Source organism: Orcinus orca, chromosome 7 (genome assembly GCF_937001465.1).
Source record: "Orcinus orca chromosome 7, mOrcOrc1.1, whole genome shotgun sequence".
NCBI lineage: Eukaryota > Metazoa > Chordata > Mammalia > Artiodactyla > Delphinidae > Orcinus > Orcinus orca.
The window spans coordinates 79,046,126-79,060,165 of NC_064565.1; positions in this window are offsets into that span (position 1 = coordinate 79,046,126).

The following is a 14,040-nucleotide window of genomic DNA, read 5'->3' on the forward strand; positions in this document are numbered from 1 at the left end:
TCTGTTGATTCGTTTGCAAATATTTTCTCCCATTCTGAGGGTTGTCTTTTCGTCTTGTTTATGGTTTCCTTTGCTGTGCAAAAGCTTTTAAGTTTCATTAGGTCCCATTTGTTTATTTTTGTTTTTATTTCCATTACTCTAGGAGGTGGATCAAAAAGATGTTGCTGTGAAATATGTCAAAGAGAGTACTTCCGATGTTTTCCTCTAAGAGTTTTATAGTGCCTGGGCTTAAATTTAGGTCTCTAATCCATTTTGAGTTTATTTTTGTGTATGGTGTTAGGGAGTGTTCTAATTTCATTCTTTTACATGTAGCTGTCCAGTTTTCCCAACACCACTTGTTGAAGAGACAGTCTTTTCTCCATTGTATATCCTTGCCTCCTTTGTCATAGATTAGTTCACCATAGGTGCGTGGGTTTACCTCTGGGCTTTCTATCTTGTTCCATTGATCTATGTTTCTGTTTTTGTGCCAATACCATACTGTCTTGATTACTGCAGCTTTGTAGGACTGTAAGTCAGGGAGTCTGATTCCTCCAGCTCCGTTTTTTTCCCTCAAGACTGCTTTGACTATTCAGGATCTTCTGTGGCTCCATACAAATTTTAAGATTTTTTGTTCTAGTTCCATCAAAAATGCCATTGGTAATTTGATAAGGATTGCATTGAACCTGTACATTGCTTTGGGTAGTATAGTCATTTTTCCAATATTGATTCTTCCAATCCAAGAACATGGTATATCTCTCCATCTGTTTGTATCATCTTTAATTTCTTTCATCAGTGTCTTATAGTTTTCTGCATACAGGTCTTTTGACTCCCTAGGAAGGTTTATTCCTAGGTATTTTATTCTTTTTGTTACTGTGGTAAATGGGAGTGTTTCCTTAATTTCTCTTTCAGATTTTTCACCATTAGTGTATCGGAATGCAAGCGATTTGTGTGCATTAATTTTGTATCCTGCAACTTTACCAAATTCATTGATTAGCTCTAGTAGTTTTCTGGTGGCCTCTTTAGGATTCTCTATGTGTAGTATCATGTCATCTGCAAACAGTGACAGTTTTACTTCTTCTCTTCCAATTTGTATTCCTTTTATTTCTTTTTCTTCTATGATTGCCATGGCTTGGACTTCCAAAACTATGTTGAATAATAGCATGGAGAGTGGACATCCTTGTCTTGTTCCTGATCTTAGAGGAAATGCTTTCAGTTTTTCAACATTGAGAATGATGTTTGCTGTGGCTTTGTCATATATGGCCTTTATTATGTTGAGGTAGGTTCACTCTATGCCCCCTTTCTGGAGAATTTTTTATCATAAATGGATGTTGAATTTTGTCAAAGGCTTTTTCTGCATCTATTGAGATGATCATATCGTTTTTATTCTTCAATTTGTTAATATGGAGTATCACATTGATTGAATTGCATATATTGAAGAATCCTTGCATCCCTGAGGTAAATCCCACTTGGCCATGGTGTATGATCCTTTTAATGTGTTGTTGGATTCTGTTTGCTAGTATTTTGTTGAGGATTTTTGTATCTATATTCATCAGTGATATTGGTCTGTAATTTTCTTTTTTTGTAGTATCTTTGTCTGGTTTTGTTATCAGGGTGATGGTGGGCTCATAGAATGAGTTTTGGAGTGTTCCTTCCTCCTCAAGTTTTTGGAAGAGTTTGAGAAGGATGGGTATTAGCTCTTCTCTAAATATTTGGTAGAATTCACCTGTGAAGCCATCTGGTCCTGGACTTTTGTTTGTTCAAGATTTTTAGTCACAGTTTCAATTTCATGACTTGTGATTGGTCTGTTCATATTTTCTGTTTCTTCCTGGTTCAGTCTTGGAAGGCTATACCTTTCTAAGAATTTGTCCATTTCTTCCATGTTGTCCATTTTATTGGCATAAACTTGCTTGTAGTAGTCTCTTAGGTTGCTTTGTACTTCTGGAGTGTCTGTTGTAACTTCTCCTTTTTCATTTCTAATTTTATTGATTTGAGTCCTCTCCCTCTTTTTCTTGATGAGTCTTGCTGATGGTTTATCTATTTTGTTTATCTTCTCAAAGAACCAGCTTTTAGTTTTATTGACCTTTGTTATTTTCTTTGTTTCTATTTCATTTATTTCTGCTCTGATCTTTATGATTTCTTTCCTTCTTTGGGTTTTGATTGTTCTTCTTTCTCTGGTTCCTTTAGGTGTCAGGTTAGATTGTTTATTTGAGATTTTTCTTGTTTTTTGAGGTAGGCTTGCATAGCTATAAACTTCCCTCTTAGAACTGCTTTTGCTGCATCCCATAGGTTTTGGATTGTCGTGTTTTCATTGTCATTTGTCTCTAGGTATTTTTTGATTTCCTCTTTGATTTCTTCAGTGATCTCTTGGTTATTTAGTAACGTAGTGTTTAGCCTTCATGTGTTTGTGTTTTTCATGTTTTTTCCCCTGTATTTATTTCTATTCTCATAGCATTGTGGTCAGAAAAGATGCTTGATTTGATTTCAATTTTCTTAAATTTACTGAGGCTTGATTTGTGACCCAAGATGTGATCTATCCTGGAGAATGTTCCATGCTCACTTGAGAAGGAAGTGTAGTCTGTTGTTTTCGGATGGACTGTCCTATAAATATCAATTAAATCTATCTTGTCTATTGTGTCATTTAAAGCTTCTGTTTTCTTATTCATTTTCATTTTGGATGATCTGTCCATTGGTGTAAGTGAGGTGTTAAATTCCCCCACTATTATTGTGTTACTGTCAGTTTCCTATTTTACAGCTGTTAGCAGTTGCCTTATGTATTGAGTTGCCCCTATGTTGGTTGCATATGTATTTATAATTGTTATATCTTCTTCTTGGATTGATCCCTTGATCATTATGTAGTGTCCTTCCTTGTCTCTTGTAACATTATTTTAAAGGCTATTTTATCTGATATGAATATTGCTATTGCAGCTTTCTTTTGATTTCCATTTGTATGGAATATCTTTTTCAATCCCCTCACTTTCTGTCTGTATGTGTCCCTAGGTCTGAAGTGGGTCTCTTGTAGACAGCATATATGGGTCTTGTTTTTTTATCCATTCAGCAAGCCTGTGTCTTTTGGTTGGAGCATTTAATCCATTCACGTTTACGGTGATTATCAATATGTATGTTCCTATGACCATTTTCTTAATTGTTTTGGGTTTGTTTTTGTAGGTCCTTTTCTTCTCTTGTGTTTCCCACTTAGAGAAGTTCCTTTAGCATTTGTTGTAGACCTGGTTGGTGGTACTGAATTCTCTTAACTTTTGCTTGTCTGTAAAGCTTTTGACTTCTCCATTGAATCTGAATGAGATTCTTGCCGGGTAGAGTAATCTTCATTGTAGGATCTTCCCTTTCATCACTTTAAGTATATCGTGCCACTCCCTTCTGGCTTGTACAGTTTCTGCTGAGAAATCAGCTGTTAACCATATGGGAGTTCCTTTGTATGTTATTTGTCGTTTTTCCCTTTCTGCTTTCAATAATTTTTCCTTGTCTTTAAGTTTTACCAATTTGATTACTGTGTGTCTTGACATGTTTCTCCTTGGTTTTATCCTGTATGGGACTCTCTTTGCTTCCTGGACTTGGATGGCTCTTTCCTTTCCCATGTTAGGGAAGTTTTTGACTATAATCTCTGCAAATATATTCTCTGGTCCTTTCTCTCTCTCTTCTCCTTCTGGGACCCCTATAATGTGAATGTTATTGTGTTTAATGTTGTCCCACAGGTCTCCTAGGCTGTCTTCATTTCTTTTTATTCTTTTTTCTTTATTTTGTTCCACAGCAGTGAATTCCACCATTCTGTCTTCCAGGTCACTTAGCCGTTCTTCTGCCTCAGTTATTCTGCTATTGATTCCTTCTAGTGTAGTTTTCATTTCAGTTATTGTATTGTTCATCTCTGTTTGTTCTTTAATTCTTCCAAGTCTTTGTTAAGTATTTCTTGCATCTTCTCTATCTTTGCCTCCATTCTTTTTCTGAGGTCCTGGATCTTCTTCACTATCATTATTCTGAATTCTTTTTCTGGAAGGTTGCCTATTTCCACTTCATTTACTTGTTTTTCTGGGGTTTTATCTTGTTCCTTCATTTTGTACATAACCCTCTGCCTTTTCTTCTTGTTTATCTTTCTGTGAATGTGGTTTTTGTTCCACAGGCTGCAGGATTTTAGTTCTTCTTGCTTCTGCTGTCTGTCCGCTGGTGGATGAGGCTATCTAAGAGGCTTGTGCAGGTTTCCTGTTGGGAGGGGCTGGTGGTGGGTAGAGCTGACTATTGCTGTGGTGGGCAGAGGGCAGTAAAACTTTAATCCAGTTGACTGGTGATGGGTGGGTCTGGGTTCCCTCCCTGTTGGTTGTTTGACCCAAAGCGACCCAACACTGGAGCCTACCTGGGCTCCTTGTTGGAGCTAATGGCAGATTCTGGGAGGGCTGACGCCAAGGAGTACTTCCTGGAGCTTCTGCTGCCAGTGTCTTTGTCCCCACAGTGAGCCACAGCCACCCCCAGCCTCTGCAGGAGACCCCCCAACACTAGCCGGTAGGTCTGGTTCAGTCTCCCCTGGAGTCACTGCTCCTTCCCCTGGGTCCCACTGGGCACACTACTTTGTGTGTGCCCTCCAAGAGTGGAGTCTCTGTTTCCCCCAGTCCTGTCGAAGTCCTGCAATCAAATCCCACTAGCCTTCAAAGTCTGATTCTCTAGGAATTCCTCTTCCTGTTGCCGGACCCCCAGGTTGGGAAGCCTGACATGGGGCTCAGTACCTTCACTCCAGTGGGTGGACTTCTGTGGTATAAGTGTTCTCCATTCTGTGAGTCACCCACCCAGCAGTTATGGGATTAGATTTTGCTGTGATTGTGCCCCTCCTACCATCTCATTGTGACTTCTCCTTTGTCATTGGATATGGCGTATCTTTTATGGTGAGTTCCAGTGTCTTTCTGTCAAGGATTGTCCATCTACTTGTGATTCTGATGTTCTCACAAAAGGGAGTGAGAGCATGTCCTTCTACTCTGCCATCTTGGTCTATTTATTTTCCTCAAGCGAACCTAGTTTTATTATGTTTCACTTTATTGCACTTGGCAGATGTGTTTTTTATGTATTGTGGCAGCCCTGCATCAAGAAAGTCTATTGGTGCCGTTTTTCCAATAACATTTGCTTCTGTCTCTCTTTTGGTAGTTCTCTCAATATTTCAAACTTTTCTATTACTATTTATTGTGGTGATCTGTGATTAGTGATTTTTGATGTTACTATTGCAAAAATATGACTTGCTGAAGGCTCAGATGAACTTTTTTTAGCAAGAAAGCATTTTAAATTAAGGTATGTATATTTTTTAATCGTAATACTACCGCATACTTAGTAGAATATAGTGTAAACATAACTTTTATATGCTCTGGGAAACCAAGAGATTTGTGCAACTTTCTTTGTTGCAATATTCACTTTGTTCTGAGGGTCTGGAACCAAACCTGCAAAATGTCTGAGGTATGCCTGTATGTTGTTTTTTAATCCATTTTGACAATCTCTGGCTTCAGTTACGCTTTTTCTACTACATAGATTTATTATAGTTATTGGTGTGGTTGGATTTCAATCTACCATCTTTCTGTTTGTTTTATATTTTTTTCCCATTTTCTCTTTGTTCCTCTTTTTTCTTGTTTCCCTACTATTTGGAGATTAACTGGACTTTTATTTCCCTTTTTTTTTGTGGTACGCGGCCCTCTCACTGTTGTGGCCCCTCCCGTTGCGGAGCACAGGCTCTGGACGTACAGGCTCAGCGGCGATGGCTCACAGGCCCAGCCGCTCCGTGGCATGTGGGATCCTCCCGGACCGGGGCATGAACCCGTGTCCCCTGCATCGGCAGGCGGACTCTCTACCAATGTGCCAGAAGGGAAGCCCGATTTCCCATTTTTTATCTATGTTCTTTTCTTAATTATACTACTTTTATTTTTTAGTGTTTTCTAGGCTATACACATCTTTTGCTTATCACAGTGTACCTTCAAATAATATGGCCCTTCATGTGTCATTTTTGAACCTTACAACATAATACTTCAATTTTCTTCCTCCCATCATTTATTCTTTTGTTTCATATAGTTTATCTCTATATTGGAATAAATCCTGATATATTGTTACCATTTTTCCTTAAGATAGTTTTTAAAAGAAAAGGGAAGAAGAAAAATTTTATTCATTATAAATCTCACCATGCCTGCCCTTCATTTTGTTGAATTGATTTAAGTTTCTATATAGCACCATCTTTTGGCTGTTGAACTCCCTTTATTATTGACTTTACTCCAGGTCTACTGCCAGTGATTTATCTCAGCTTTGTCTGAAAATATCTTTATTTTATTTTTGTTTTTTAAAATATGTTTGCTAGATACAGGCTCCTGGGTTAGATTTTTTGTTTTTCCTATCAGTACTTGAATGATATCACTCCATTGTTTTCTGGCTTTCATGTTTCTGATAAGAAGTCTGTTAGTATTTGTATATTTTTTTGTATCCAGTGTTTCTTTTTTCTTTGCATTTTTATTTTAGTTTTAGTGGGGTTTTTTTGTGTGTGTCTATTTTAAAGTACTTATCTAGATAGTTCAGTATCTGGAGAACTTCTGGTGAGGCCCTACTGATAGATTTATCTCTGACAATGAAGAGTTTTTTCTTTTTTGTGGGCTCTCTCTCTATGTCTTTGAATGCAGAACAAAGTGTGTAGAAGAATTTAGAGGTAAGGATAAATAGTATTTACATAAAGGGCATACCTTTTTTGTTGTTGTTTAGGCTATTATGATACATTGTTGAGTCAATCTAAGCAATAGTTGAGATGCCTTTGGGGTTTTGTTGTATCTATAGTTATCTTCAATTCACCACAGATTTTAACTCATAGTAGTGGTTAAAATCTGTTGTAATCTTGATCTTATCCATGGTCTTGAATTTTTTCAGAGTTTTTCTCAGGGTTACTTCTCCAATAAATTCAGGTCTTGCATGCCTGTACTACAGAGGGATTTTTTTGTTGTTGCTTGCTTGTTTGTTTGTTTGCCATTCACTTAGTGATGGACTGCTGTTGTTTATATTTTGTGTTAGGCTTAAAATGGGTTAGAGATGGGTTCTCTGCTCTACTAGTTTAACTTCCATCTTAGGCAGACCCTCTGTGCCTAAACCTCAGCACTGGGGCTTTCTTAGTGTCCTGACTGCTCTTTCACAGAGTAAGGAAACTGCTTTTTTATCAGTGGTTGATCTTGGGTGGGATAGTTTCCTTTCTCTCCCCTGTATTAGCAGATCTATAGTTTGTATCAGTGCAAATTCCTGGCACAAGCAGGTTTCCTTCCCCTCTCGCATGGACAGACAACTTTTGTTGAACCCTTCCCTCAATGGCAGTTATTTTTGCCTGGGACCAGGGACAGGAGAGGGGGAGCAAATGGGTGTCCTGCCTCTCCATGGGTGACTTAAAGTTCTTGTTTTACATTTGAAAAGGACCTGGGTAGTGGTTGGTTTTTTCCAAAGCAGATCTCTCTCAAGTCTCCTGCCTCATTCTCAATCTCCTATTGAGCACTCAGTTGAGGCCTGTGGAAAACCACTTGAGTGGTTTTGAGTGGTTGAGTATGGACTCCCCTTGTGTTTTAAGGATCCCAGGGATTTTAAGCTGTAATGTTAACTAACACTTAGCCTTTATGAAATTTTAAAGATTATAGCTACTTTCTTCTTACACAGTTTTTTAGTCACTGCCTCTTCCTCCTATGTTCTTCCCATTTTCTATCAAAAGAGAAGGTGCGCATATCCATCTCTATCACAGGGAGTCATCACAAATTGGAATTCGGTTCACCTAGTTGTTGCTCAATGTCAACCCTCTGTTGGGCTCAAGAAAAAGGTGTGCTTTCACAGATTGTCTAGCTTGTGTTTGTTGTTACAGCAGAAGTGATGTTCTCCTGTGGCTTTCTACAACCTAGGTGGTAATGAAACCTCTCTTCCTACATTTCTAAGTTCACCTTTATCACATACCAGGTTTCTATATATGGATTTGTGTTTGGGATCTCGATTCAGATATAGTGTTCTACTTCTTTATTCTTACCACTAATACCCCAGGCTCATATTTTAGCTCAATTGCTGGTAAGGAAAATTTCCATATATGCTTGATTTATTATCCTCTGACATTTATTTGTTCTTCCATATAAATTTTAGATTTTTCCAATTCAGAAACAAAAAAAACTCTTAGCTGGGATACTTACTGGATTTACATTACATTTATTTATTAATTTGTGAATGATAATAAACTTTCCCATCTACAAAATTTGTATCACTTTCTCACTGTATTGATGCCTCTTAAAAAATGTGTTTTCTACATAAAATTTCCTCATTTGAAAAAAGTCTTACACAGTTTATCACTAGATACCCTATAGGTTTTGCTTATCTAAGCTCTCAACACATTTGTTTCTATCCTTTGGAACTTCAGAAATTCAGCTGCCTCCTACCACTCTTTCTAGATCATACCAAACTTACTTTCTTATTTTTGACCACAACCATGGATTTTTAGTCTTTTAAAAATTAGTGAAACTGAGGTTTCATATTGTTTACATAAAAGTCACATCTCATGGTCACCTTTCCCAATAAGATGCTATATAAGACTGAGAAATGAGGGAGGAAGACTAGATCTTTCATTGCTTTATGTATTCTTAAAACTCTATCAAAGCGTTTTTCATGTGCATTCCACAGATATAACAAAGTAGGCAAGTAATTAATATACAAAATACCATATTTTTCTGCCCTGGTATATTGTCCTGGACTAGGTTAATCTTGATTCATTATACATTTGAAGTAAAAACATACCTGAGATATTTGTTTGACTTTTATGTTTATTTTCCTCTAGAAAATAAACAGGTGTTCATGTCTGGCTTACTTTCTTTATTCCATTCTTCATAATTTGACAATCACAAAAATAAATTTAGGAAATATCCTGTAAAGGCAATATTGGTATCTTCTAACCGATGCGCACAAGGATAAAGTAAACCTTAACATCAAACAAAGAAGGAATTCCCTAAATGCTTTAATAAGTACTTTATCATTATTTTAATTGATCTCTTATCAATTTCACTCTTGAAAAGCTGAGGGGGGGGTGCCACTTTTCAAAAAAGTAATTACTAGATGAACTAATATGCTTGAAAGAAATTTATAATCCCCAAACTATAAATAATTGCTATTTTTAGAAGCTGTTATAAGCTTAATATGAAAACAGTAAAACCATGCTTTTTTTATTTTTGCCCCACATGTATATGTTGATAGTTCTATATTCATATTCAATCACTTATAATAAGGTGTCTTTAAGAGAAATAGGAAAAACTGCATTTATAGAATCGTACTTAAATGGCCAGCTATGTAAAAGATATGCCAAAAATTTTCAGAAAATAGGATAGAAATAGAACTGAACAAGTATTCATGCATGTGTTTTTGTTAAAAAATTATTCATAACTTGAATTGTTAAGGTCTTCTACTCTATAGTTTATTTTAATATAAATTATTGATAGGTGGTGGTGAATATTAAGGTACAGGAAAAAGAAGCCAGTGGAAAATATTTTTTTCAGTTCTCTAATTGGAGGTTTAATCAAAAACAAAGAATTTTTTGAAAGGCAGTCCTCTATTAGCAACAGATCTACTAATAAGTTGTGTTAATAGAATAAGCAAATGGAATAAAAGTGATGTTTTAACTGTAAAACCAGAAAAATGTCAAGAGTGCTTGAGTATTCTGTCTTTCATGCATGCCTTAGGCAAGGGCACTAACTTCACTAACATCTATGAATAAGTCAATTCCCTGTAATTTTTTTCTTTAAAATGATCAGTAATGATGTATTCCTTTTTTACCATATAGTTATATTCTGCATTGACCTTTAAGACACCAGAAAAAAATCCCATAGTAATATTTGTATAGATATTGTATCACAGTTAAGGGATGAAAAACAGCAGGAATCTTTGCCAAACTGGAATAATTCTTAAAATGTGGTGTCATGCTCACGTGCATGTATAAAAAAGTTGTTAGTTACAACATTCTATAAAATACCATTTTTAAAAAACAATCTGCTCCCTGTAGGTATTCACTTCTAATAAGCTGTCATTTCTTGGCAGCAGTTGTGTCACTTGAAGTACTAGAGATTCCAGCATTTTATCTTCAAATAAGAATCATTGGATATGTTCCTGTGAAGATAATAGATAGCCAGTATTCATTTTCTAATAGCTCTCATGACTCACAATATTTTCCTGCAATCTAGCCCACAACACAACATTTTTTACTAAAATTATTCACTCGAAGTATCACCACGCCATCTTCACATCATTCTAATCAAACATCTCCTATCGTTTCTTGGCTAAATTATGTGTAACATTTGGTCTGATCAGAAAACATCTCTATCTTTCTCCATGGTTCCCAAGAAGTTCTCATTTCCACATTTTCTGTAAATGTAAGCATTCAACATGTTTCTAGCTTCAGAACCATTTAATTTCAAACTCCTACCCTGGACTACACTATGCACTCTCATTTTAAGTGACAGTGACTTAAATCTATATTCACATTCCAAAATCTAATGCCTTTCTAGCTAAAAGCCTAAATTTATATCTAATTGCCATAATTTCTCATTGATAAACTATAGAAATCCAAATGTATTATATTCCTCAGTATACCTGACCATCCTTCTCATAGTCCCTACATGGTATCACAAGGATTACAGTTACTAAATATAGAACCATTGGAGGCAACATCAGTGTCTTTCCCATGCTAGATTTATGTTTGCTTCTAACTTAATAATGCCTCATTTTGAAACCCTAAACTTTTTAGGAATAAATACCAAGCAAGTTATAAACAAAGTTAATATAAATAATAAGTAGTAAATAATAAGTTTTAAAAAAACTCACATCTGACGTTTAGCCCACATTTGCTAAATCAAAGAAGAAACTAGGATTGCTAGAACGTCCAATGATACTTCCAAATGGACCTGTCTCTGGTAGCTGAGAGGCCTATAGTCCTCCTCCACTGACCCTTTGAGATTAGTAGACCTGTGGTGGAGAAAGGAATTGCACATGGATTACAGTGAATTATTTCAATCTGACACTCTCATATCTTCATAAACCCACCATACCACTAAGATTTCCTCACTACCTTTTAGTTAGGCATTACACTTACAAAGATACAGTGATTTACTACATAAAATTTATTATTCTGTTATTCAAATACGTTATTCTTCCTGGTACCAGTAGTTGATTTTAAATATTTGTTTTCCTCACAGATTTTAAGCCTCTTGAGAGGATGATTATTCATTTATTCACTAGTTTAGCTTCAATTAATATTCACTCCATTCAGTTAACATTTATACTTAGCAGTAAATGTTGCCAAAGTAGGTTCTTAGCAGATATCTAATGAATTCAAGGATATACTTTGAGCTAATTGTCTTCAATAATGTAGTTTTCATAGGCATAATTTCAAGGACTAAATAAGAAGTGACAAATAACCTTCATTTCCTTTTGAATCATTAAGATCACTTGTTTCTGCATTGTATTAATTGCTAGAACAGCTCCTGGAATTTGTTCTAATGCTTTTACATCTTTAAATCTGAGAGCAAACTGTTGAGTCAATGCATATCTTGCAAATTTTCTTTCAGGTTTTTTTGTATGTGGCATAAGGATATAATCATAAAACAAAAATTGCTTTTTTTTTCTTCAGCATATCTTTCTTACAAAATACTAGGAAGTTTATGAAACAAATTAATACAGAAAATCTTTTTTCTTTTTTATCATGTTCTAAGCATACAACTTACAGTGTCATTTGTGCACCTAAGTATACATATATCTGTCCAAAAATAGACAAGCTGAACAAGCAGAACATGACTATACATGAGGTTGGTTTGTGTGACATTCACAAAATGGACCCTTCCATTTGCCTTAAAAAGCACATAGATAAAATGACGTTTTTTTGTAGTTCAGTTAAATGACTAAATAATGTTAGTTATCTTAAGAGGTAAAGTGATGCAATTGATAATAAATTTTAAAATAACCCCTGAAGTAATCACATTTGCAAGTTCAGAATATATTTATGCAAAATATTCAACTTTCTCAGGTTCCTGACCTGGGACTGGGTAGAATGCTCATACATAGAGAAGTAAATACTCAAATGACTAAACAAAGAAGTGGTACTTTTCATAAATCAATCGAGCTAGATGTTTGCTTTCTCAGTTTTTACTATATTCTCATTTTGCTCTGGTGCTCATGTGATTGAATAGGGAGAAATGGTCCCCTGTAATATTAGGCTTAGGGCTAAGCTAATGAAACAAAAAATTCCAAGAAATACTGGTTACGTAAGACATATATGTATTTCTTAACATTTCTGTTTCATAAATTCAATCAGTGACCTAGGTTCTTGCATCATCTCCTAGAACATTTTGCCTATCTTCAAGATTGGTTGGAGTAGAGCCACATTTCCATTTGCATTCAGTCTCCAACAAGAGGAAATAGAGGGTTAGCTAAAGGAATGTTTTAAATTTAAATTGGAGGTGACCAAAAGTTGAGCACATGAAGCCTCTGCTCACATAACCATATGCATGGCTACAACTGTTTTCCTATGCAAAAAGGCAGAATTTTTTTCTTTTTTTTGGTTGACAACCAATAGTTTTTGCCCTTTTGGTTACTGAGGGTTGTGTGTTATAAAAGCAAAAGAAACTTTTATTGCTATGTTATTAAAGGAGTAAAGGGAATACAGTAACTTCAGTTAAAAGTGATGAAGCAAAAATAGAATTGCTCCCCTTTCTTTAATAAAATCAATCAAAAAATGAGATCAGTGAAAAATTTGAGGCATTTATTTGTTAAATCTTGGAAATATCCCATTGGAAAACTCAATTTTAAAAGAAGGTCTGTGGATTTCAGCAAAGTTTTGGAAATTGAGTGAGGACACTGAGATAAAGGTCCAGAGATCACAGCTTTTTGCCAAGAGTATTGAAAGGAGGAAGTTTACTGGATCTTATCTGAAACTGTGCTAGCAGGGGAGACAAAGATAAGTGTAAACATGAATATTTCACTTCTTTTCAAGATTCAGACATTTGTTGTTGCAGAGTAGATGATAAATTGAAGACAGTAAGCCATGGTGGACTCAGGGACAATTTTGCATGGGTCTCTTATGTTTCTGAATATTTTATGAGCAGTGGCACTGACTGACTTTGTTTCAGAAAGTTTGAAAGGTAGGGATAATGTCACTGTCTAGAGCAAAGGGCAGATTTTTTTTACTGTCCAATATTGTCTGATATTAGCAAAGATCAGGCAGGGTATTTGCTCATAATAAAAGATTGTGGTTCCCTATGCTTGGAGTTCCTCTCCTGGAAAGCAACCTATTGTTGTATGTGCAGGTGTTGTCTAGCCTTCTTATTACTGCCTTGTGGGATATGGGTTTTGAGGAGTCAGCACCAGTCCTGATAGTTTGCATACCTCTGTTGCCATGAGTAATCCCCTTTGTCTCTAACCTAGGAGTTCCAGGTCTTCTGCCAACCTTCATGAAACTGTGACAGATTAAGATGTTAGCCAAAAGTTTGGAACACTCTCTGCACCTTCATAGTTCTTGACACTCTGAAACTGGTGATTCTAGTCAGAAGGAGTGCTGAATTAGAAAAGTACCGTTTGGCAACCAGCATAGTAAAAATTAATTTAGCCAATGAATACAATGGATGCTCAAAATAGTGGTGAAAGTTGAAGCAGAAGAAGGGTATTTACATATTCTCAAACGACCATGACACAAAATATTTATTATTACAAAGTGATCAAAATTAACATCACAATAACTGAACAAGTCAAAATAAGGTACAATGTAATTGTATGCAATAAGAACAAAGCATCATTTATGTGGTATTTCTGCAAAAAATCAATAAAATATGTATAATTATGAGAAAACATCAGGACAACCCAATTGAGTGATGTTCTACACAAGAGCAGTTCAAAAGTGTGAAGGTCTGAAAGTCAAGAGAAGACTAAAAAAACTGTTCCACGTTGAACGAGTCTGAAGGGACACGACAACTGTATGTAATGTAGGGCAATGTAGGGCACTAAACTGAATTAGTTTCCTAGTAAAAAAAAAAAAAATACAATACTATACGT